This window comes from Papaver somniferum, unplaced genomic scaffold (genome assembly GCF_003573695.1).
Source record: "Papaver somniferum cultivar HN1 unplaced genomic scaffold, ASM357369v1 unplaced-scaffold_19, whole genome shotgun sequence".
NCBI lineage: Eukaryota > Viridiplantae > Streptophyta > Magnoliopsida > Ranunculales > Papaveraceae > Papaver > Papaver somniferum.
In genome coordinates this window covers 9,807,420-9,832,156 of record NW_020628818.1, presented here as the reverse complement: position 1 = coordinate 9,832,156, position 24,737 = coordinate 9,807,420, and the positions used below count along the sequence as shown (strand labels likewise).

At 38.4% G+C, this 24,737-nt stretch overlaps 1 pseudogene; it reads right to left on the bottom strand.

Annotated features, from left to right (window-relative positions):
• Window positions 1-263: 263 nt before the first annotated feature.
• Window positions 264-10,382, bottom strand: LOC113338393 (annotated as a pseudogene).
• Window positions 10,383-24,737: the final 14,355 nt, after the last annotated feature.

Below are 24,737 nucleotides of genomic sequence, written 5' to 3'. Positions count from 1 at the left end.
GCTGCTAATGCCATAAGTTACTCTGTTGAATGAAATACCTCATTTACAAAAAAAGAAAAAAAAAGTTTTTGGAATTTTTCCTACAAGTTTTCTCGGATTTATCTAAATATTTCCGGATAGAAATTTGGAATTCCCCGGGAATTTGATTGTAAGAAGATCAAATTCTATATATCTTTGCAAATCACTAATAAAATTTGGAACATTGATGAGGGTAAATCAGACAACATTAGAAAATTTATAAAAACAAAAAAAATTCTTACTGTAAGAGAATTCTACTTCTCCCCCCATATATATAGGAGACGGAGGGAGTAAAATTTAACTAACCTTCGTGTTAAACCAGTAAAGTAGTATAAAAGTAGTATGAATTTACATATTAGCACCCATGAGTATGATGTCCAGAAAAGTAGTACACATTTACATGCTAGCACCCACAATGCGTGTGATGGTTAAACTGATCACAGATTGAGGAGAGGTTTTCCTCTTTCTAAGGTCTACTTTTAGGGAGGATCTAAAATCTATTAAAACTGTCAGGCACCCCTACAATAAACCTTGAAGAAGTAGACTTCTACCTTTCTCTGAGCACATCAGCTTCTTCTTGTGCAACAGCCTAATCTTACTTTCCAAAGACCAAACATTTTCCTGTGCCTTCTTCCACTCAAGTTTCTCTGCCATTGATAACTTATTTTCCCACAATTCAATCTTTTCATACGACACCTCAGCAAAACAACAATTATGCATATCCATAATGGAAGCCACTATGTCAGTAACTAGTGCAACTTGCGTACCATACAAGTTCTTCATAACTTGGTTTGTAGCAATATGCCCATATCTTAACCATATCTGCCTATACAAAGGCGCTTGAGTTTTTAGAATAGAAAAGCCTCCAATGTCTTCATATTGCTCATCAAGAATGCCTTGGTAATGTTCCCCTTGTTGAAAATGTTGACCAGCAGTTGGATAATTGGGCAAGAGACTTCTATCACCTAGTGTTGGTCCTGCACCATTGGTTTCTGCTTGTGCCACTGAAATAAGAAAAACAAAATACAAAGAAGTCAAAGAAAACAAAACTAAAACTGACTGCAAAACAGTTTAAGCATTTGGATAAGATTTTCAAATTAAAACCCTCATACACCTATGTTGAAAATAAAACAGAGAGTACCAGATGCATTTACCTTTCAGATCTTCGGCGTTATCTGAATCCAAGCCATTTAACTCAGCAGCTTCCTGCTGCATAACATAATAATATGTTAAATTCCGATGCACTAAAATACGACATACGCAATAAAATATATTTGAGATATTGAAGCCTGAAGACAACTGCAGTGATTTGGTGAACACACACAATCTGATCCAATAAATAAGTTATAGACGCTAAAAAAAAAGACAAAGGAGACAGAAAACTTAATAGAAGAAAGACAAGGACAGAAAGAGGAGTCCCGATTTGGCATCATGTCAAAGTGCCAGGTAGGGAAGAGGTCAAAGTTGTGGACAAAGAGATGACACTTGGTTGATCAAAGGATTGAGAAAGTTTGACGAATTTCAGAAAAAAGTAAATAAAAAGAAAGAAAAGAAGGTGAGGAATGATCAATTGTGAAGTTGTACGAAAAACTAATGAGGAGATTATGGTGAAACACACATGACGAAATCATTCATACATGAAAATAATATGGTTAACCACATGTTACAAACTACCTGATTGGTTGGATAAGTTCTTTCCCAGGAACCTTCAGAATGCTCTAAGCCAAGGTGCTGCTCCCAAGCTCCATAAATATCTCTTCCCTACAGAGAAAAAACTATAGTTAATCAACTCAGACCAACACAAACTGTAACTGATTGGGGATAGGGGAGGGGGGGAAAGAACAAAGAAAAAAAAACGAGAACACACCTCAAAACAGCTGGACACTACGTCTGAGTCCTGAAGGTACTTAGCTCGACCCAATGACGAAAATGCAAACTTCCACTGGTGAAAATTAAAGCAGATTTCAATACATAAAAGTGTCAGTTGATAACCTGATATAACTCCATATTATCTCACAAATTAGTGCGCAAAGTCATTACTCTTTAGTAATAAAATGGTTTCTAAACAACAAAAAGAACCATGTCTAAGAACATACCTTAGAGAATTCCTCGCCAGGAACCTGCAGTTTTTGCTGTATGCGCAATTTGACCTGACCGAAAGTCTCTCCTTGATGGATGATCAAAAAGAATGGTTCCCCAAAATTCTTTACCTGCTGTAGAACCAAACGTGAACGACATTCAAACACTTGTGTATGCTTTGCAGTTCACATAGAGTGTAACGGACTGCTACTAAAATTACAAGGTACCATTTGGATTTGAGATGCATCTATTGTGTAGTGATATACATGAATCAAGCGTTCCTGCGGACCCAAGTTATTCTCTTCCTCTGGAATCTGAAAGATGAATATGAAACAAACCATTAAAGATACAAATATAATGTTAGTCTCCATAATAAGGTGTATGATACTTGAGAAATAATCATACAATATGGAATGGCAACTCAACAAACTAATTAGCTTACCTCCTCTGCATGTAGCATCCCGAAACATCAACATTCTCAATCTTTTCACTAAGCGAAAAAATCTGCATCATATGCGTCCAGTATTATTAGTAAAAGTTCATAAAACACAGAAAATGAACTTGTATGACTCATCCTTGAAAAAATTAAATTGGGCCTCAACTGCACCACTAGGGAAACCCACAACAATCATCATTGTCTGGAAGACAGCATGCAACTTTAAAAGTCTCTTTACTTCGAAAAGATCTGCAGCGTCTCATAACAGTTGCAATTGGACAACCTAAGTTTCAATAAGATTCTGTTTTAGTCTGACCACCAACAAGGATATTACTTCCATATTTGACACTAAACAATATAACGCTAGCCAAGAAGAAAGTAGGTATAGGTACCTTTTAGCATAGATCTAACTAGCACATGATAAACACATTACCTTGTAGATCTTGTGGTAGAAAACTTTCAGCAAACGAAGTTCCACCTCAGGATGAGACGGCTCAACCTTCAGAAAGTGTAACAGGGAAACAAATTTGTATAAGAGCATATAATTGGGAATATTCTGCAACCCAAAAGGTAGTTTTGTCGGCAGAAAGAAACTTCTGTCCGCTAACAAGTACAGTGAGACAATGTTTTAACTGAACAGTAAATTACCATTGTCTTCAGCTTGTTAATCAGATCACCTACTGTACTTTGTTTCGGGAGACTAATACTATAAACCACCATCTACGAACAAATCAAATCAGTTGCTGTTAATATCATAGTCTGCACATGATTCATCGTAGAAATTATGAATGTGATACGCTTACTCACATCTTCTTTACTTGCATGATGAAAAGCAACCTTTAGAGTTCTCAAACCTTGCTACTCTGGTAGAGGTATGTCCAAGACTTCGTAATACAAAATACTAGATGTCTGTCGATTAGATTGAGAAAAGTTTCAGCCAGTCATTAAATATAAATATTAGTCATTTCTCTTATATAAACTTTTTTTTTTGTAAAAGCTAGGTCAGGATCAGGAACTACCTGATTGTAGTGAATCAACATCTCAGACAAGTGGTCAACACCTTGGTACTTAATAGCTTGGGGTTTAGGTTGCTGAGAATAACAGTCATGGGGAGTAAGTCTGATCTTGGTTGGGTCATCCAAACCAATATGGCAAGCAACATTTTTGGTGACATCATCGTACGTTAACGCCTTCGACCTGGATAATTAAAGAAAAGGGGAAATGTAACTCAAATAAATGAATCACAAAACACTTTTTGGATATGGAAGTACTTACAGCTCTAAACAAAAATCATCTTCCTTTGGTTTCTCCAGAGATCGGAAATGCACAACCTATCACAGCAAAATAGAAAAAAACTTTTAAAATAGGCTATGAATACACTAAAGGTCATCCAACTGAGCAAATTTCCTGTCACCAATTCTTTGTTTAATCCAAACACTGATGATATGACAATGTGTTTCACAAATACCTGACGGTTATGAACATATTCCAAAAAAGAAGGAACATTAGGATAGCGACATAGTGTCATACTATCAGCTGAAGCGGGTTTCTGGAAGCAAATAATATCCCCATCTTCAAGCTGAAACGGGGCAAAAAAAAAAGGTAGAAGAAGAAAGGCATCTAAGTAAGCAAAATTGAACAATAAAAAATGATCAAACAATAACAACCCAACAGGTAGATTACGCACTTCATCTACATTACCTGGCTAGCACGGAATGTAAGCTTCTTGTCTATGTGCTCACACATAACTGTGGGCTCAAACTTTATTTCCTGGCATCAAAAGATGAGCCCTGATCAGATGCTTGCATTAATGAATAGTTAAAGCTTCAATTTCTGGTTAGAAGAGTACTGAACAATAAACTAAGTACACAAACAGGTTATCATGTAAATCCAAATATCAAAGAAAGCCGAACCTCATAAAGTTCGATTTCTTCATTTGGAGAGAACCCAGCCATCTCATTAAGCTTTTTAAGAATTTCCGAAGGCTTACCACTATCCTTCACAAAAAGTCTCCCCACATACCTGATATATATATCATATGAGTGTCTAAAAACTCGAAGGACAGCCGAATGAAAAATATGACAACTCAAAACTCAATCCATACCGAAGTTCTTCTTTTTCAGCATCATAAAGCTTGAAAAGAGAAGAATATCTTCTTTTGTGCTATCAGGAGGAGGAATGGGATGTAATTCCTGTTGAGTAGTACATATGTCAACACACAGAACAAGAGAATCCAAATATTTAAACCAGATTGATGTGTTAGCACATGAACATAGGAGGACAACACAAACTATACTAAATAGTCAAGAGACAGATTTCTTGCATACAACAATTACCGGCGCAGGCTCTATTTCCAAGAACAACTTTAGTTCCGCATTGTGAGCGTTATTTGAAACTTCTCTCAACTGTCCAACCTACAATCCAAAAATGGAACATGATCAGCCGTGCGCTGTTTTTTTCCCCATGTTTCGTCTCACTTGAATATTGCAGATTAGAAGATCCAGAATCTAGTCTTATGAATTCAGTTGAGGGTTCTGTGTGTGCATTTATAAAAACTACAAAAATGATAAGTGACTCATGAGTCATGAGAAACACAAAGAGCAAGTGTGATAGTACTTCAGCAAATGGAAAAACATTCATGGCTAAGTAATTACAGGTTGTGTCTCCTCTTGAAGCGTTAAAGGTCGGTGTGGACGATAAGCATGATTTTGACGCTTTGCCCATAGCCAAAACCGCTGAAATTGCACAGGTACACCAAACTCTTTAGCAACCTCCTCCTGCAATCAACTTCAAGTAAGAAAACAGCTGTATCCCAGAAGAAAAACCAACTATGAAGCCAGCTGTAATTATTTTTATTTTGAAAACTTTACAAGTAAACATAAGTTTCAAAACACTGACGAATAATGAACACAATAAAAAGACACCTTGAAGAGGTTAAAAGGCATTTGTTTCTGGATACGAAAACTGCAAACTTTGTTGTGATTAACAAGATCAAAATAGATATCCCTCCCAATCTGTTCAAAAAGGTCCTCATTTCGAACAACCTAAAAGCAACCACACTGAATGAGTTACTATTGTGAGATAAAATTAGACACTGATAACCACGGAAGGGTGAGGGCAAGTACCTTTATAATAGTATACAGATGAGCCTCTGCCATTTTCTTCTTCTTATGCTCCAATTCTTCTTGTTCTTTCTTCAACCTAATCTGTTAGATTATAGTGCAAGTCAGTATTAACTCTCCAAGAGACCACAGAAAGTACATACAACGAGCATCTCACCCTCAGGTGTTCAGCGATGTCTTTCTCATCCACGTTACAGAAAATTTTATCTCTATCACTTTCAAGAATATACACAAGCATATATGCATTTGAACATTTTGTAAACTTGAACGGCTTATTATTGAACCCCAGATTTGTCTGAGGCGACTACAAGGTAAAGTGCAAAGAGAAGAAAGTACCAGTTAGGATGAAACTTTTAAGTAAATAATCATATGGTCCTGATATGGACAATAAAAAAAGATAAAGATGATAATAACTTTTTTTTTATGCAATAGAGATAAAGATAATAACACTATTTTAGCAATAACAGAAAACAATTACCAGAGCACTTGATTGCTGAAGATCACCTCCTCCTCCTCCTCCTGCTCCCCACCGTATTGCTCCTCTAATGCCCGTTTGAAGTCTTCTTCTGTTACCCGCTCATCATCAAATTTAAACCTGATAAACACAAATTCTTTAATTACCATGCCAAACCCTGATTTAAAAAACTTTTTATTGGCAGGATAACTCTTCTTATGATTGTGTAACACATACCATTGCTCTGAGAGTGTTGGTCTTATAAAAGCGTAGTAGTGCCCGCTATGTACCTCACCACTGTGAACCGAAACACTACAGCAAAGGAAACAGGAGTAAGATGTTATAAAAAGATGCACTAATATGCATGACATCCAATGAGAATAAGTTTCAAAAAACCAATAAAAGAAGACTAATCTTAATGTTGGCAAACAGAGGCTTGTGAATTCGATTATATAATACTTCTAACAAATGCTAACGTATTACCAGATAAAAGCATGCCCATCTATCTTCCACACACTACTATTCACGCATGACCGGTTTTCATAAGCTCTTACCCATCTATCTCTCATAAGCACTTACCCACTATTTGAATACAACATTGTTACTACAGTATAAACAAAGGTTCCCACTAAGATTACTATTTCTTGCCAACAGTTTCTTTTAACCATTATGAGAGTAAGCTTAAAAGGCTGGACAAAGCAGATTGTTTATCATATGTACACCGCCATTGCCTAATTAACATTCACATAGCAATATACGATCGAGAAGCTAGAACAAGATATCTGCTTCAAGATTCAAAACTTCTTTTGCACAAAATACAGCTCCCAGATTTATGACGTTGATTCTCAATTGGGAAATAGTAAAACCAAGAACTAGCCTAAAGAGCGAATTGCTAGAAACTTAGAAATCTCAGAACTCATGCACTACAAAAAGCTCATCTACATTTAAGCAGAAGCAAGATAGTCAATAATTGCGTCAACTTTGAAACTGTTAGCGAGTTCATACCCATGAAGTATGTAAAGATTGCGAACTCTTCTACCAGCCTCGGGTGATAAGTATTTGCCATCCTCCCTGTCAAGATCAAGTTGCAGGGGGATTTCATACCAATCATTTATCTATACAGGAAAGCACCAGTAATAATTTGTTAATTAACAGCGAAAAAGTTCCACTTTTTTTTTTTAATAATTTGGGAAACAGAAAAGTAAAGACGCCTTGATATGTACCAGTACAATTACAATATACAAACTAACTAACCTTAACCACAGTGTCCCGCATAAAGTCATATTCAAATCTTTTCAGATGGAGCTGGAGAACAGGTGGGAAGTCAAGGAAAAGGACACCCTTCTTTGCATCCTGTAGTAAGAAACAAATTAACACTCTACTTCACTGTCTCCAAAGAGAAGCGCCTCCATAGAAAACTTTGGCTGAAGTTGGATATTGAGATGATATGAAACAGATAGATAAATACTAACTCATTCACAAGAGGACCCTGAAGGTTGAATCATAAATAAATGCATCATTAGACCACGTCATACATATTGCTACTTGCTTACAGTTGGTTAAAAGCTATAAAAATAGCAAGATTTCTAGGCAAACGAAAATTTTGGAACATCTGAAGAAGGATTTCTTTTTCTTTAAACTCCGCCTGTGTAGTTTGTACACAACCTGTCCCAAGCCAGGATAAAGGATGAGGTTCCTGATAGGCTGGGCGAGCCAGCGATAGACCAAAAGAGGGAGAGAGCAGTACTAAGTTGGGTGACCGCTTGGGAAGTCCTCGTATTTAACTTTTTTTTTGGTTGAAAACAAGCCATTCCTTATGAAAGGGCGAGAATAGTACTAAGTTGGGTGACCGCTTGGGGAGTCCTCGTGTTTCCTTTCTAGCATACCCCAACTTGTTTGGGACTTAAGGATTAAAAGAAGAAAAAGAATACATAATAAAGAAACCCATACTTGTTTGATAACATGCCCTTGCATCATCACACTGGTGGACCAGCTCGAGTTTGGTACATTTCATGTGACTAACCTGTAAACTATGTTTATCAGCATGATACTTGTTATCACCTTCAAGACGCTCAACTTCTACATACTTGTCGAAAGACGCATAAACATCCCGACAGCCTTTTATATTAAGTTGAAGGTCTGCAAAATACAGCAATCAGTTCTGGTTCTTCTGAACTAGGTCAGTATCTTAATATATTATGTTTTTCAAAAGTAAGCCAACAAAAAACTGACAATTCAATGTTGTACAAAACATACCATTAAAGGACACCTTTCCAGTATATTTGTGGTCCACATTAGTGCATTCAATGTAGTTCATATAGTGACCTCCGAACAACTGTTGTATTGTACCCTCCACAACAGTCCCCTAATGAAAATAGAGCATAAATTAGTATAAACAAAAAAGGGGGTGTAAAAGAACAAGTAAGATGAAAACTCAATAATGAATTTATTAGTCTTTCCATCCAAAACCTTTATCATGCATATACCTTCATTTTATCTTCAAGCTTTTCACAAAGAACTCTATTAAGTTCCTGCACATCATGATCATATGTATCCCCTCGAAAAGATTCAGTGAGCTCCTTTGTCGCGACGCAATTGTCACTGTACTGAAGCTTATAAAACAAACTCTGAAGAGCCAGAGGGATGCTTGTTGGAATACGGTACACCGCCTAAAATGCAAAATCCACATTATCAAAACATTTATACAATCATAGGGATACCTGTAAATGAACTAAAAATGAGAATCCATATGCAAATCCAAACCTTTCTGAAAGAAGGAATATGATATAGAGTCTGGAGAAGAGAGTTCATACAACATGTTGCCCCCTGATTCTTAAGACCAACATAACCCGTTTCTTTTCTAGAATCATATGTCCAGCAGTCCATGATCTTACGGACAACAACCTCTGCTTCAACCATACAAGTATCATTTACAAGATACCCTTTACCAGGGTCGTAGAGTTCACTAAGAGGCATGAACGTTGTAAAACCCCAGTCACTTTCTCGTGCAGTAAATTGGTGTAGTGTATCTACAGAATGCAGAAGGGATGAAGTTATCGTTAGATTACAAAAGCACTGACACCAACCTACAAAATATGCACATATTTCTTGCAACGCATAATTGGAAAGAAACCAACCTTGCACAATAAACATATAGTTCTTATCATAACATTATTCAAGTGTCTGCTAAGCAGAGATATCAAAATTATAAATCATGTTTGATAATTCCCAGTGGGTGCTACAGTGACAAATACCATGCAGTATATCCAAGTCAATTTTTGCTAAAAATCTCGGAGATAGATACATCAATTTATTTGTAATACCGAATCACAACATAGTTGCAAGAACCTCCAAACTTCTGAACTTTCCATGCAATGATATTTGCCACAAAGATAGACAAACACACGAACATAACCAACAATGAGAATACCTTTTCTCACTGTGTACTTGTCATGCATTTGACTGACGATTGCCAAACTGAACCGCCCATACCTACTCCACCCGTATCGCAAATTAGCAACATCAAGGTATATGGATAAATGATCCACATTGTCTCCCTTGGGAAAAATCAGCAAACGCCTGTTGACAGTAATGCAAATTCAAAGAATTGAGCAAAAACAACAAAATTCAGAACAGAGGAAATAACAGAAAATCAAAACAACAAAATTTAGAAAAGAGGAAAAAACAGAAAATCAAAATCAAAAAAACGAAAACCATTTATAAGTACCAACAGTGAAAGCATCAGAATAAAGTTTTTTAGTATTCAACCTAGAAAAATTCTCAATCGTCCAGGTAAATCTCCGACATGCAGGATTCCCAACTGGCTGATTTTTCACTGTACTATGGGTTTCTGCTGGTGCGACTGTAAAAAAACAAACAACATAAACCCTAAGCGTCACTAAAATTCACTTTACCGCCATAAAACATAAAAAATTTCTAAACCCTACAATAAAATTACCAAATCGAACACTTAAACTACCAGATAATGAAACCCTAAATCTTAAGACGCTTAAAAATTTGTCTTACCTTCCATACTGCACTTTTCTGTAGAAAGTTACAGTTGCAAAAAATGATCGGTCTACAACTAGGATCCAAGTTCACCAAGAGATCAAATTAGCAGAAATTTACACGGAAATCTAACAAGAGCGTGATGGATTTCTCAGGGAAACCAAGCAAAGCTCTAAATGCAATTACTACCTCTGAAGAATTAAGACTTTTTTGCATTTCTTCAATTAGTAGCATTACTTAGTAGAGTGCTAGAAAAAAAGTTTCTCAGCAAAACTTCACATTTATTTCACTTAACTTTATTACTACCTAACCCACCTATACTTTGAAGTAGAAATTATTTACTAATTTACTGTGAACAAATCACCGATAGTACTCAAACTAGTGCAAGTGCCTGTGAATTGTGATGCCTGCAGCAGAAAGAAATTTGAAATCCAAAAGCCAGATGCACAAACATTGTGGTCAGGAGATCATGGTTGAGAATGTCTTTACTTCTTTGTCCAACTTAACTTACAGGACTTCGGATTTCGTTCCAAGGTTTGACGGCAACATAGAATTATAGAAATACTTTTAGGAGTATTAATCTTGTGTTACAGAAATAGCAGTAATAATACAATATATGCTATTCATGCTCAATACATGTTGTATTGAAGAGAAAAATTAAATTGCTACAAGAAAAAAGAAATACCAAGTGCCATCATGAGCAGCACAAAGGAAAAACTAAAGACTACAAGGAATTATGAAGACCAATTATTCTTCTTTAAGAACATCAAAGACTGCTTGCTTGCTTCTGTTTGTTGTTGACAATTACTGCCCTCAAAATAGTCTTCCGGTACCTTTTTTACTCTTGTTCGCGAGTAGAGCATAACAATGTTCTAATACGTGTGACGTTTCCCTTTATTGTTTTCGGTGTTCTCATTTGGTGACCTTGCATTTATCAATTAATTCCTAATCCAGTATCTATTCACCCTTTTGATGTATGGGTTTTTAGCTGTTTGCCGTTTGACATGATGATGACTCAATGGTATATAAATTTATTGTTTGGACGCCTTTTTGTCATTTTGGATACCTTTTCTACTGAGCAAATTTTCAAATTTGTTGATGCCATCCCAGACATTTTTCCCTAAAGCGGGGAGAAGATACATATATCTTATCTATCCTTCAGCAATATATTCCTAACATGTTTTATTTAAGTTCCAGTGTGCAATTTTTGGTTTAAATATAAACATCAACTTAACCTTCAAAGGAGGTACGATTGAAATTTTCACGTGTCAAACAAAAACATAATTCAATTTTATGATAAAAAAGCATACTAAATTTCTCTAAAATACAGAGTATTCTACAATGAAAGAAAAATGATAGGTTTTTAGGGCTTATTCCTATGCATCAGTCAAAACACTCAATTTGGCACTTTTGCACCCATTATGGGTATGGCAAGGTGGCAAATGTAATTGCCTAAGTGTCAAATATACCACGTAATCATACACGATAGAGTCTCTAGCGAGCGATGGAGACTCCATCTCTCGATGGTATTTATAACGCCAACGCGAGTCTTTTTATCGCTCATCATCGCTCAGTAGTTCATCATCTAACAGCCAGAAATCCACCCCTATAAATACCCAACTTCAAATTTATTTCAACTTACACCATCTCAACTTCAAATTCACTTCATCGTGTTAGTGCTCGCTACACCAAAGTGGTTAGTGCTTGTTTTATTCGAAAAGAAGATGTTTCTCTAATGCAATGTTGGATATCAGTTGCAGGAGATATATATTTCAATTTGGAAAATTTTAATTTATGGGACATTGTGTTTCAAATGTTTATGGTGTTGTTGATGGTGGTTTTTAGCTTAGGATTAAAATCGTAAAACCTTAGTCAGACAGTGACGTCAAACTTGAGTAATAATGTCGCCACTAGCACATTTATTGAACCATTCAACGTGTCTGCGTAAAATTACCGGGGTACCTTTCTTATATGTCATGCTCCACGGCAGAGCCCTCGGTACTGACTGGCATCATGTCTGCACATGCCAGCCGCGCATGCTCGCCAAACGTGCCAATCACGCGTGCCACATATTTTAAACTAGGGTTTCGACACGCTAAACCCTAATATCCACATCTTCGCGCCAAAGGCATGCCAACAATGCCAGCCGCACCACCGTGCCAACGGCATGCCATGCCAGCCACATCTCCGTGCCAAAGGCATGCCAGCCGCACCACCGTGCCAATGGCATGCCATGCCAGCCACATCTCCGCGCCAAAGGGATGCCAACCATGCCAGCCGCACCACCGTGTCAATGACATGCCATGCCAGCCACATATCCGCGCCAAAGGCATGCCAATCATGCCATCCGCACCACCGTGCCAATGGCATGTCATGCCAGCCACGTCTCCGCGCCAAAGGAATACCAACTATGCCAGCCGCACCATAGTGCCAATGGCATGTCATGCCATCCACACCTCCACACCAAAGCCATGCCGGCCATGCCGCTGGCTGCCAAACGAAGGGTTGCAACAATCAACGGCCACCCTTCCTTCTGAGATGTAAATTTCAGCCGTCCAAGTTCGCCACCAAATGTGTGGAAACTTTTGGCCCAATGCCAAGCCCTTATTTTGGCCGCGCCTAAACTATGCCAAAACCCTAATTTTGGTCGCGCCTAAACCACGCCAAAGCCATGTCGGCCATGCCTCCATGTCGCTGGTTGCCAAACGAAAGGTTGCAACAATCAACGACCACCCTTCCTTCTGAGATGAAAATCTCAGCCGTCCAAGTTCGCCACCAAACGTGTGGCAACTTTTGGCCCAATGCCAAGCCCTAATTTTGGTCGCGCCTAAAATATGTCAAAACCCTAATTTTGGCCGCGCCTAAAACTATGCCAAAATCCTAGCTTGGCCGCACCTAAACCATGCCAAAGCCACGCCGGCCATGCCTCCATGCCGTTGGCTGCCAAACGGAGGGTTGCAACAATCAACGGCTACCCTTCCCCTGAGATGCAAATATCAGCCGTACAAACTTGCCACCAAACGACTTGTGGCAATCTCTTGGCTACGGTGCCAACTCTTGTCCACGGTGCCAAAACCCTAATTTGGCCACGGTGTCAAAGCCCTAATTTGGCCACGCCAAAGCCATGCCGCTGGCTGCCAAACGGGGGGTTGAAACAATCAATGGTTACCCTTCCCTCTGAGATGCAAATCTCAGCCGTACAAACTTGCCACCAAACGAATTGTGGCAATCTCTTGGATACGGTGCCAACTCTTGGCCACGGTTCCAAAACTCTAATTTGGCCACGCCAAAGCCATGCCGGCCATGCCTCTATGCCACTGGCTTCCAAACGGAAGGTTGCAACAATCAACGGCTATCCTTCCTTCTGAGATGCAAATCTTTGAGAATATTTTCGGTTTTGGAAATTCCTGGGTGTCCAAACTTCCTTGTCTATAAACACTTGAAGTTTGCATTTTATCAAACTAATCCTTCGTGACAGCAAACTTCCTTGGTTGTGTTGTTACTGGTGTAGCCTCCTATTCGGAGAGGAGAGTAACCTAATTAAGCGAAATCTCTTACGGCCGCTCAATTTAAAGTCTTCTTTGGGATTGAGAAGTTCTACGAGTACCGTTGGTGGGAAACTAGATAATTGCGGTTTATCTTGTGTTTTCGATTGATTTGATTGACTAACGGTGGTTGAACTTTGATTGCACCTAGTTTATTTATGCTTGAGAATCTTCTCTTCTGATATAAGATTCACTCAAACTAGATCGAAGTTTCGACATGGATTTTTAGACTGTTGTTAGTGCTAAAGACGATCTTGTGATAATCCATTGTTAAAAGACTCCGTTCTGTGCGTGATTGATCACAAAAGATTCAAGTTGTTGTGTGTAGGTGTTTATTGAAGACCTAAGAAGATTTGAAGACAAAGAAGATATTGAATATTTCTGATTTGTGATGGGATTCCAAGTTGTTGTAGTAGTAATAGGTTCGTTGAGACTTGTGAAAGCAAAAGATTTTAGATTTAATGAAATTTAAAAACAAACAAAACTTAATTCAAGATTATTAGGAATAACCAAGACACTGATTCCTCTATCACACATGAATAAATTATGGCAAATAATCCAAAACTCTAATTATCTTTTAAGTCCCTTATTTCTTAATTCACAAAGAATCAGGCAAATTCTCAAATATCAATTGTATTCCCTAAGCATAGATTATCAATTGACTAAACAAAGTATAACCTATCAGATTGAATCACAACTAATTAAGAAAATTATGCATACAATTTAAAACTCTGAAAAAGCAGTGATTGAGTGAATTATAAATTATAAATTAGAGAAAATATAATAGTTACCAATTATTCATGCGTAAATAGCTTCCTCATTGCCTTGGTTGTGGGAGATTTAGCTCATTATCATGTTGGAAACACGCTCAAAAGTTGATTTCATTGCTCAAATGGTGTTTACAAATGATGAAAAGGGAGAAACAATGCAAAACCGGGTTTGTAACGCTTATAATTGTTGCAAACCAAAGAACGATACAGAGGATGTATCACTGCTATTGTAGCTGAACAGTCGCAAATTCTGTAGCAAAAACGACTGCTTCTGTGGGTCTATGTTCTTCGTGTTCTTCAATAGCAGCAGCAGCAGCAGGTTTCTCTGGTGATCGTGTTTCGTCTCTGTGATGTTCCAAATCCTTCCCAAACTCTCCGTTTCACTCTCTGATATCCTAGCAACTACTTATAACCCAATAGCCTCGAGATCTCACGCAATAACTTCCCATAATTTTCCCCTTTGCTAGACAGTAAATAATATTTTCTTGGGAATATTTTCTTCCCTTTCTTTTCTTCTTACGTTGTTATCCAGTGTTTACACGCTCCAAACATTCTTCCAGATCATCAAGCAATGATTCAACATGCTGAAAACGCATGCAAACTTTCCACAACAGCATCGACACAATCCCGAGTATCTTCCAGACTTTCATTCTGTGTAATTTCACGTTCCCTTCCATTTTTATCGAAACTAAACACGTTACCGGCCCTGTATTATCTCAGTCAATGATTCCATGCAATTCCATTCATTTAGTCTCGGTGAATCGTCCCCAAATCTCAAACCAGAAATCTTCCAGTTGACTGCAAAGAATTCCCGCCAAAACAGACCATTTGAATAAAGAAGATGAAGTGCCCCAAATCCAAAATAGGGGTGCCTTTAACAGATGGGGTGCCTGGGGGTGCTCTTATCCAAAATGAGGGTGCCTTTAGTACTTTTCCGGGGGTGCCCTGAGCAACTTTTCGAGCCGAATTTTCCAAAAATGTTTATTTCCAAAAAATACCTACAAACACATAAAAAACCATAATAAGAATGAAATCGAGTACCAACAATACAGAATATTGAGGACAAATTAGACACAAAAATGTGTTTATCAAATACCCCAAACTTATTATTTGCTAGTCCTCGAGCAAAACTAATCTATAAAATAAAATGACTACACTTAGCACGTGCAGTAAGACGTTAAACCGCTAGGTGGCCCTAGCGGCGGAGTGTTGTCTCCGGAGGGTTTACTAGAGGTGTACCCACAAAACCTTTACTCCAGACCCTAGTTATCTACGCAGAACCTTGGAAGGCACTAAAGAATCTCCTTGGTAGGTATACAAACATTGATTATAGGAGGAAGTACCTTGATGCGAAATTCCAATTGTTGTACACGAGGTTGCACTCAGCATACTAAAATTCATATATAAGTGACAGAGGTCTACTCAGATAGTTTCTGGACATCATAACCGGAGTCAACCAATCACATGAAAAGATCAAGAAGATGGATAAAGAGAAAAAATAGATGGTTAAAGTGAACGGTGTTTCCCATATCTGTCTGAAGGCCTCTGCCAAGATGATCCTATCATAATGGACTGAGATACCGGTCTGACTAATATCAACACAACTGGCATATACAAGGGAACCAGTGGTCGATAAACCTAACTCTAGGTCAACACAACTAGCATATACAAAGGCACCAGTGGTCGACTTTATTGAATTTATTCCGGTTGGTCTGATGGTCTGGTCTCAAACTTTTTTTTTTTGGGTATCTCAATCACCCTATTTCACCCTAGCACTGGTGACAACTTGAGTCGTGTGCCCCACTAAATCACTTAAGAAATAAAAACATAAGGGATTAGGATTCAACGAGTTATGGCGAAACTACCATGTTTTTTTTTTAATTCTAACACCTGAACTCTGTGCTTTTATGAATAGACTCTTTAGATGTTTCCATCTAATCAGATTGGTTCCTCAACTCCTACAACCAAGATGTTCCCATCCACTTAGATTGGTTAGTGCAAACCTTAATAAGCATAAATTTCTAGGCTCTGGAGTTTATTTATTGCAACTAAAAGCTAACAAAAAGTTTCTTCCCCACCCCCAAACTTAAATCTAACATTGTCCTCAATGTTTCTAATGAAAGAGGAATACCAAAAAATCAAAGTAACATGAGGAATCAGTAAAGAGAGAAGTCGCAAAGATAGTACCTGGGTGAAGAGAAATCAAAAACTAATATACAACATACAATCGCCTCGATGGTCAATCAAGGGTAAACAGGGTCCTTCAGAGGGACCTCCTCAACATCACCTGCAGGAAAGGGCTCTAAAAAGGGTTTCAATCTCTGACCGTTAACCTTCGAAGAACTACTACCATGCGGTGTCTCGATCTCAACAGCTCCATGAGGAAAGACAGTGCGAACAATAAAAGGACCCGTCCACCGAGAACGTAACTTTCCAGGGAAAAGATGCAAGCGGGTATCATACAGAAGAATTTTTTGACCTGGAGAAAATGACTTCCTTAAAATATTCTTATCATGCACAAGTTTTCATTTTGTTCTTATACTCCTTCGCACTATCGTAAGCATCTATACGAATCTCTTCCAACTCATTGAACTGGAGTTTCCCATGGGATCCTGTCTTGTCAAGTGAAAAATTTAGATGCTTAACAGCCCAATAAACTGTATGTTCTAACTCAAAAGGTAAATGACATGCCTTGCCATACACAATCCGATAAGGCGACATTCCAATGGAGGTCTTAAACGAAGTACGGTAAGCCCATAAGGCATCAGTAAGCCTATACGACCAGTCTTTCCGATTAGGATTAACTGTTTTCTCTAATATACATTTTATCTCCCTATTGGAAACCTCTACTTTACCACTAGTCTGTGGATGATACGGGGTAGCTACCTTATGTGTAATACCATATTTCTTCATCAAAATCCTAAAAGGTCCATTACAAAAGTGCGAACCTCCATCACTAAATATAGCTCGCGGTGTACCAAAACGTGTAAGTATATTATTTTTCAAGAACTCAATCACAACCCTATGGTCATTGTTTTTACACGCAACCTCCTCAATCCACTTAGATACATAGTCTACAGCGACAAGGATGTAAAGGTTACCAAAAGAATTAGGAAACGTACCCATAAAGTCAATACCCCACACATCAAAGACCTCAACAACTAAAATAAGGTTCAAGGGCATCATGTTCCTACCGGAAATGGTTCCTAACTTCTGGCAACGCTCACAAGTAACACAATGACTATGAGAGTCTTTAAACAACGAAGGCCAATAAATACACACTGCAATATCTTAGCAGCAGTCTTCTTAGGACTAAAGTGACCCCCACAAGCATGATCATGACAAAAGGAAATAATATTGGACTGGTCACTCTCAGGTATACATCTCCTAATAGTCTGGTCTGGACAATACTCAAACAAATAAGGATCATCCCAAAAGAAATGCTTCACCTCGGCTAAAAACCTAGAACGATCTTATTTACCCCAATGTTGGGGCATTCGACCAATAACAAGATAATTCACTATATTCGCATACCAAGGTGCTTGAGTAACAAAGAACAGTTGTTCATCAGGAAAACTATCCCTAACAAGAGGAGAATCATTAAGGGTATCCACAACAAGCCTAAACAAGTGGTCTGCTACTACATTTTCTACACCTTTTTTTATCTCTAATGTCTAAGGAAAATTCCTGCAACAATAGGATCCATCTAATCAATCTAGGTTTAATATCCTTCTTGGAAAGAAGATACTTCAAAGCATCATGATCAGTAAAGATTATGACCTTAGAACCTAAGAGGTAGGATCTAAACTTGTCTAAGGCAAACACAATAACTAATAGTTCGTTCTCCGTAGTGGTATAGTTCAACTGGGCATCATTCATAGTTTTGCTAGCATAGTAAATCACATGAATTAACTTATTTTCTCGCTGACCTAGCACAACACCAATAGCATAATCTGAAGCATCACACATGATCTCAAAGGGTAGGTTCCAGTTGGGTGCCTGGACTATGGGGGCGGTAGTGAGTAAATTCTTAAGCTTCTCAAAAGCCTCTAAACAAGCATCATTAAAGACAAACTTAACGTCTTTTGCAAGAAGATTTCAAAGAGGTCTAGAAATCAAGCAAAAATCCTTAATGAATCGACGATAAAAACCTGCATGTCCTAAGAATGACCTATTATCTCTTACGGTTTTTGGAACCTGTAAAGTTTTAATAAGGTCAACTTTGGCTCTATCTACCTCTATACCCTTCGAAGATACGATATGCCCTAGAACAATTCCTGAACGAACCATGAAGTGACATTTCTCCCAATTAAGCACTAAATTCTTTTCCTTACACCTAGTCAAAACTAATGACAAATGATGCAACCGCTCATCGAAAGACGAACCAAACACTGAAAAATCATCCATAAAGACCTCTAAGAACCGTTCTACCATGTCAGAAAATATGCTCATCATACAACGCTGAATGGTCGCATGGGCATTACAAATCCCGAAAGGCATGCGTCTATAAGCAAAGGTACCAAAGGGACAGGTAAAAGTGGTTTTCTCTTGGTCTTCTGGGGCAATAACAACCTGATTATAACCGCAGTATCCATCTAAAAAGCAATAATGGCTACGTCCAGCTAATCTCTCTAGCATTTGGTCGATGAAGGGAAGGGTAAAGTGGTCCTTCATAGTGACCTTGTTCAATTTCCTATAGTCAATACAGACACGCCAACCCGTGGTCACCCGGGTTAGGATTAACTCATTGTTATCATTCTGGACTACAGTAATACCAGATTTCTTGGGAACAACCTGAACGGGGCTGACCCACATACTGTCTGAAATGGGGTAGATAATGCCTGCATCTAACAGGTTAAGAACCTCGGTTCGAACTACTTCTTTCATATTAGGGTTCAGTCGACGTTGCATCTCCCTAGAAGGTTTGGTGTCACTCTCTAAATAGATATGATGCATACAATCAGTAGGACTTATACCCTTAATGTCTGCTATGGTCCACCCTAAAGCTTCCTTGTTATTCTGAAGGACGGTCACTAGCCTACTTTCCTGATCACTATCCAAGTCGGATGCTATAATCGCAGGTAAAGTTTCAGATGGGCCTAAAAACACATACTTCAGGGAATGGTAATGGTTTAAGGTCCAACTTAGGAGGCTTTTCTAACGAAGGAACTAGGGTAGACTCAGAAACGGGTAGAGGTTCGAACTTAGGTTTCCAGCCATTACTAGTGTCTATCAAAGGGGTTGAATCTAACAAAGCATTCACCTCATTAATCACATCGTCATCATCAAAATCAATCCCAAAGTGGGCTAGGCATTTCTCTAATGGATCTTCTAACAAAGTGTTTGGTAATGACTCCTCGACTAATGTTCCTATCATGTTCACCTCTTCTATGCTTCGAGTCATCTAGTTCAGAGGGTAGCTTACTAATATTAAAAATGTTCAGCTCAATAGTCATATTACCAAAAGACAAATTCATAATACCATTTCGACAGTTAATGATCGCATTGGATGTAGCTAAAAAGGCGACCTAAAATCACTGGTATTTGGTTTCTGGGTCAGGGACAGGTTGGGTATCTAGGATAACAAAATCCACTGGATAAATAAACTTGTCGACCTCAATAAGAACGTCCTCGATCACACCACGAGGAATTTTAACGGACCTATCAGCTAACTGAAGTGTCATCTGGGTAGGTTTCATCTCACCAAGTCCTAGCTTAAGGTACACATGGTATGGCAGTAAGTTCACACTGGCTCCTAAGTCAAGCAAAGCTTTCTCGACACGGTATTTACCTATTGTGCAAGAAATAGTAGGGGACCCTGGGTCTTTATACTTAGGAGTAGTGGTATTCTGAATAATAGAACTCACATGACTAGCTAGGAAGGCTTTCTTCTGGACACTAAGTTTTCGCTTTCGCGTACACATATCCTTAAGAAACTTGGCATAAGCGGGAATCTGCTTAATCGCATCTAACAATGGGAGGTTGATAGTAACCTGCTTAAAAACCTCCAATATATCATTAAAGTTGGACTCCCTCTTAGTTGGAACTAGCAGCTGGGGGAACGGGGCTCTGGGAACAAAGCCGGGCTCAGCAGGACCCTCATTGGTCTCTTTGGAGACTCTATCAGTCTCCTCATTTTCTGGCTCAGAAGGGTGAACTACAGCATGTTCACTATCAGGCATGGCAACCTTATTGTCAACTTTCTTTCCACTCCTAAGGGTTGTTATAGAATTCACATGATTGTACGATTTCTCTCCTTTAGGGTTAGGATCAGTTTGACTAGGGAACCTTCCATCTTCTCTTTCACTAAGAAACTTAGCTATTTGGCCGACTTGAAGTTCTAAGTTAGCAAGAGACTGGGAATTATTCTTAAAATTCTGCCTGGTTTCTTCTTGAAAACCATAGTGGTTCTTTGATAACATCTCATGGTTCTTTGCTAACATAGTAAGGGTTTCTTCTAAGGTGGAGATCTTTTTCTCATTCTGAAACTGGGGTTGACCTGAAGAGTTCTTAGCATAACCAAAACCTGGGGAGGCTGAGAATTACTAGACTGTCCTTGATTCTGACCCTTAGACCAAGAAAAATTAGGATGGTTTCTCCAACCAGGGTTGTAAGTCTCTGAGTATGGGTCAAACTTCTGACGGTTCTCAAACCTAGCATTGTTATAGACAGCATGGGCTTGCTCTTCACTAACCTGACCTTCCCAAAACGAGTTATTGGGTTCTACTCCACAACTAGACACTTGAGAGGCTCTAAACCTATCATCAGGTTCAACAAGAGACCTATGTTTAGGATGATTCAATTCCAAAGCTTCTAACCTTCTAGACAAAGCAGCAAACTTAGCATCAGACCCGAAGCTTGTATCTACCACATTGGTGCTACTTCTATTGACCAAGAGTCTTTAGGGGGGTTCAACACAAGACTCCCACTGTTGGGATTTTTCAGCGACAACTCCTAAGAAGGTAAAAGCATCATCAGCACTTTTACTAGTGAACTCACCAGCGCACATACATTCAACCATGGCTTTGTTTAAATAGTCTAAACCATCATAAATAATCTCTACGAGTTTCATCTTATCAAATCCATGGTGAGGACACTGGGATAGGAGATCATTGAATCTCTCTAAGAACCTATAAAGAGACTCTCCCTCTTGTTGCACACTAGCACTAATTTTCTGCCTAACAGACGCAGTTTTATGCTTAGGGTAGAATTTCATATAGAAAGCAGCAATAAGTTCCTGTCATGTTTCAATGGATTCAGATGGTAGGTTGTTCAGCCAGGTCTTGGATTTATCTCTCAAGGAAAAGGGAAACATCTTAAGTTTCAAGACTTCGTCAGTAAGGTCTTTTATTCTAATTGTCCCACAAATTTCCTCAAAGTCCCTAATATGAAAATAAGGGTTCTCATCATCTTTCCCTAAGAATACAGGGATCATCTGAAGAATACTAGGTTTTATCTCGAAATTAGCCGTGGTGGCTGGCAATTTAATGCACGAAGCTCGGGTGGACCTAGTTGGGAACATGTAATCTTACAAAGTTGCCATTGTTGGCACAGCTGAAGTACTAGGGGTATTTTCCTCACGAAGAGACAGATTCTCAAAACTGAAGTTTCCAAAAACAGGGCTCTCAAAAGAAGAGTCTTCGAGCTCCCCGCCTTCACAAGAAGAACTACTAGGTTTATCACTAATCAAACGACCTAGAGTGTTTCTTTTCCAAGACCGCTCTTTAATAACCTTGGGAATACACTAGAAAAACAAAAGAATAAGAAAGAAATCCTAAAAGGAAGAGAAGTTTTATGCAAACACAAACAAGGCTGACTCCACCACAGCAAACCTACTGATTTCTAGCAAACAAAAAGCATGATGGCTCCACTCAGATTGTTTCTAGACCAGCTTCTAATCCTTCTAAAGGGAATTCGTTAAAATTTAAGCAAACCCCTCTGGAATCAATCCGAGTTAAAGTAAGTTGAATCGAGATGAGGGAAGCTCAGTGGAGCTTTGATACCCAATGCCTCACCGACGTTACAAGGCGGTGTATTCAACTCACAGGAACCATCATGAACTTTGAAGCATGCTTAAAAGAGTAACCAATATTTTTCGAATGACTTTCCTATTAAGCTCGTTACCCTATAGGTCTCGTTCTAGTCAAATTTTAGGCTTAGGTTCACGTTTGGTTTCGTTTTCCTAAGGCGGGCAAGAAAGGAACAGTGATGGAATCCGAACCCTTATCTTGTATGACCAGTCCTTGCCCTTTACTAGGAAATTAAAGCAGCCGTTTTCAAATCCTCGGCATATATGCAAACGAAGGAATACAGTAACTCGCTGACAGGGGATTCGCGAGTGTTTCAACAAACTTACCTCCCATACCAAACGGGGGATGAACAGCTGAAGTCTACTTGGGCCACGACTCCTATGTCATGTACGAACCCGAGGGGCCGAGGCGATATCGTAATCGCCGTCCTTCTCTGCAAACAGTTTATATTTAAACTACCCTTCCGTAGGGTTTAAAAAAATAAAGTCCCAAAGTCCACATATAAAGTGCAAAAGAAAAAGATAATCTAAAAAAAATTTGTCTCTCTCTCTTTTTAATTAATTTTTATTCTTCTTTTCTTTCGCTCCTTTCGCTTTGCTTTTACTCTAAATCTTTAAGTATTCACCAAAAACTTTGGCAAATTTTTTTCGCTCCAAACTCCAAAATCTGTAAGGAAAAGACAAAAACCCAAAAACGTAAAGAAGAACAAATAAAATAAAACTGAAAAACAAATAAAAACCTAAAAAAAAATAAAAAATCTAAAAACTCTAGCCTAAAGACAAGTCCGCGTCGGCGGCGCCAAAAATTGATGGGATTTCAAGTTGTTGTAGTAGTAATAGGTTCGTTGAGACTTGTGAAAGCAAAAGATTTGAGATTTAATGAAATTTAAAAACAAACAAAACTTAATTCAAGATTATTAGGAATAACCAAGACACTGATTCCATTATTACACATGAATAATCTATGGCAAATAATCCAAAATTCTAATTATCTTTTAAGTCCCTTATTTCTTAATTCACAAACAATCAGGTAAATTCTCAAATATCAATTGTATTCCCTAAGCATAGATTATCAATTGACTAAACAAAGTATAACCTATCAGATTGAATCACAACTAATTAAGAAAATTATGCAAACAATTTAAAACTCTGCAAAACCAGTGATTGAGTGAATTATAAATTAGAGAAAATAAAATAGTTACCAATTATTCATGCGTAAATAGCTTCCTCATTGCCTTGGTTGTGGGAGATTTAGCTCATTATCATGTTGGAAACACGCTCAAAAGTTGATTTCATTGCTCAAATGGTGTTTACAAATGATGAAAAGGGAGAAATAATTCAAAACTGGGGTTTTAACGCTTATAATTGTTGCAAACCAAAGAACGATACAGAGGATGTATCATTGTTACTGTAGCTCTAAGACTGTCGCTGAACAGTCGCAAATACTGTAGCAAAAACAACTTCTTCTGTGGGTCTATGTTCTTCGTGTTCTTCAATAGCAGCAGCAGCAGCAGGTTTCTCTGGTGATCGTCTTTCGCCTCTGTGATGTTCCAAATCCTTCCCAAACTCTCCGTTTCACTCTCTGATATCCCAGCAACTATTTATAACCCAATAGCCTCGAGATCTCACGCAATAACTTCCCATAATTCTCCCCTTTGCTAGACAGTAAATAATATATTCCTGGAAATATTTTCTTCCCTTTCTTTTCTTCTTATGCTGTTATCCAGTGTTTACATGCTCCAAACATTCTTCCAGATCATCAAGCAATGATTCAACACGCTGAAAACGCATGCAAACTTTCCGCAACAGCATCGACACAATCCCGAGTATCTTCAAGACTTTCATTCCGTGTAATTGCACGTTCCCTTCCATTTTTATCGAAACTAAACACGTTACCGGCCCTGTATTATCTCAGTCAATGATTCCATGCAATTCCAGTCATTTAGTCTCGGTGAATCGTCCCCAAATCTCAAACCAGAAATCTTCCAGTTGACTGCAAAGAACTCCCGCCAAAACATACCATTTGAATAAAGAAGATGAAGTGCCCCAAATCCAAAATAGGGGTGCCTTTAACAGATGGGGTGCCTGGGGGTGCTCTTATCCAAAATGAGGGTGCCTTTAGTACTTTTCCGGGGGTGCCCCGAGCAACTTTTCGAGCCGAATTTTCCAAAAATGTTTATTTCCCAAAAATACCTACAAACACATAAAACACCATAATAAGTACGAAATCGAGTACCAACAATACCGAACATTGAGGACAAATTAGACATAAAAAT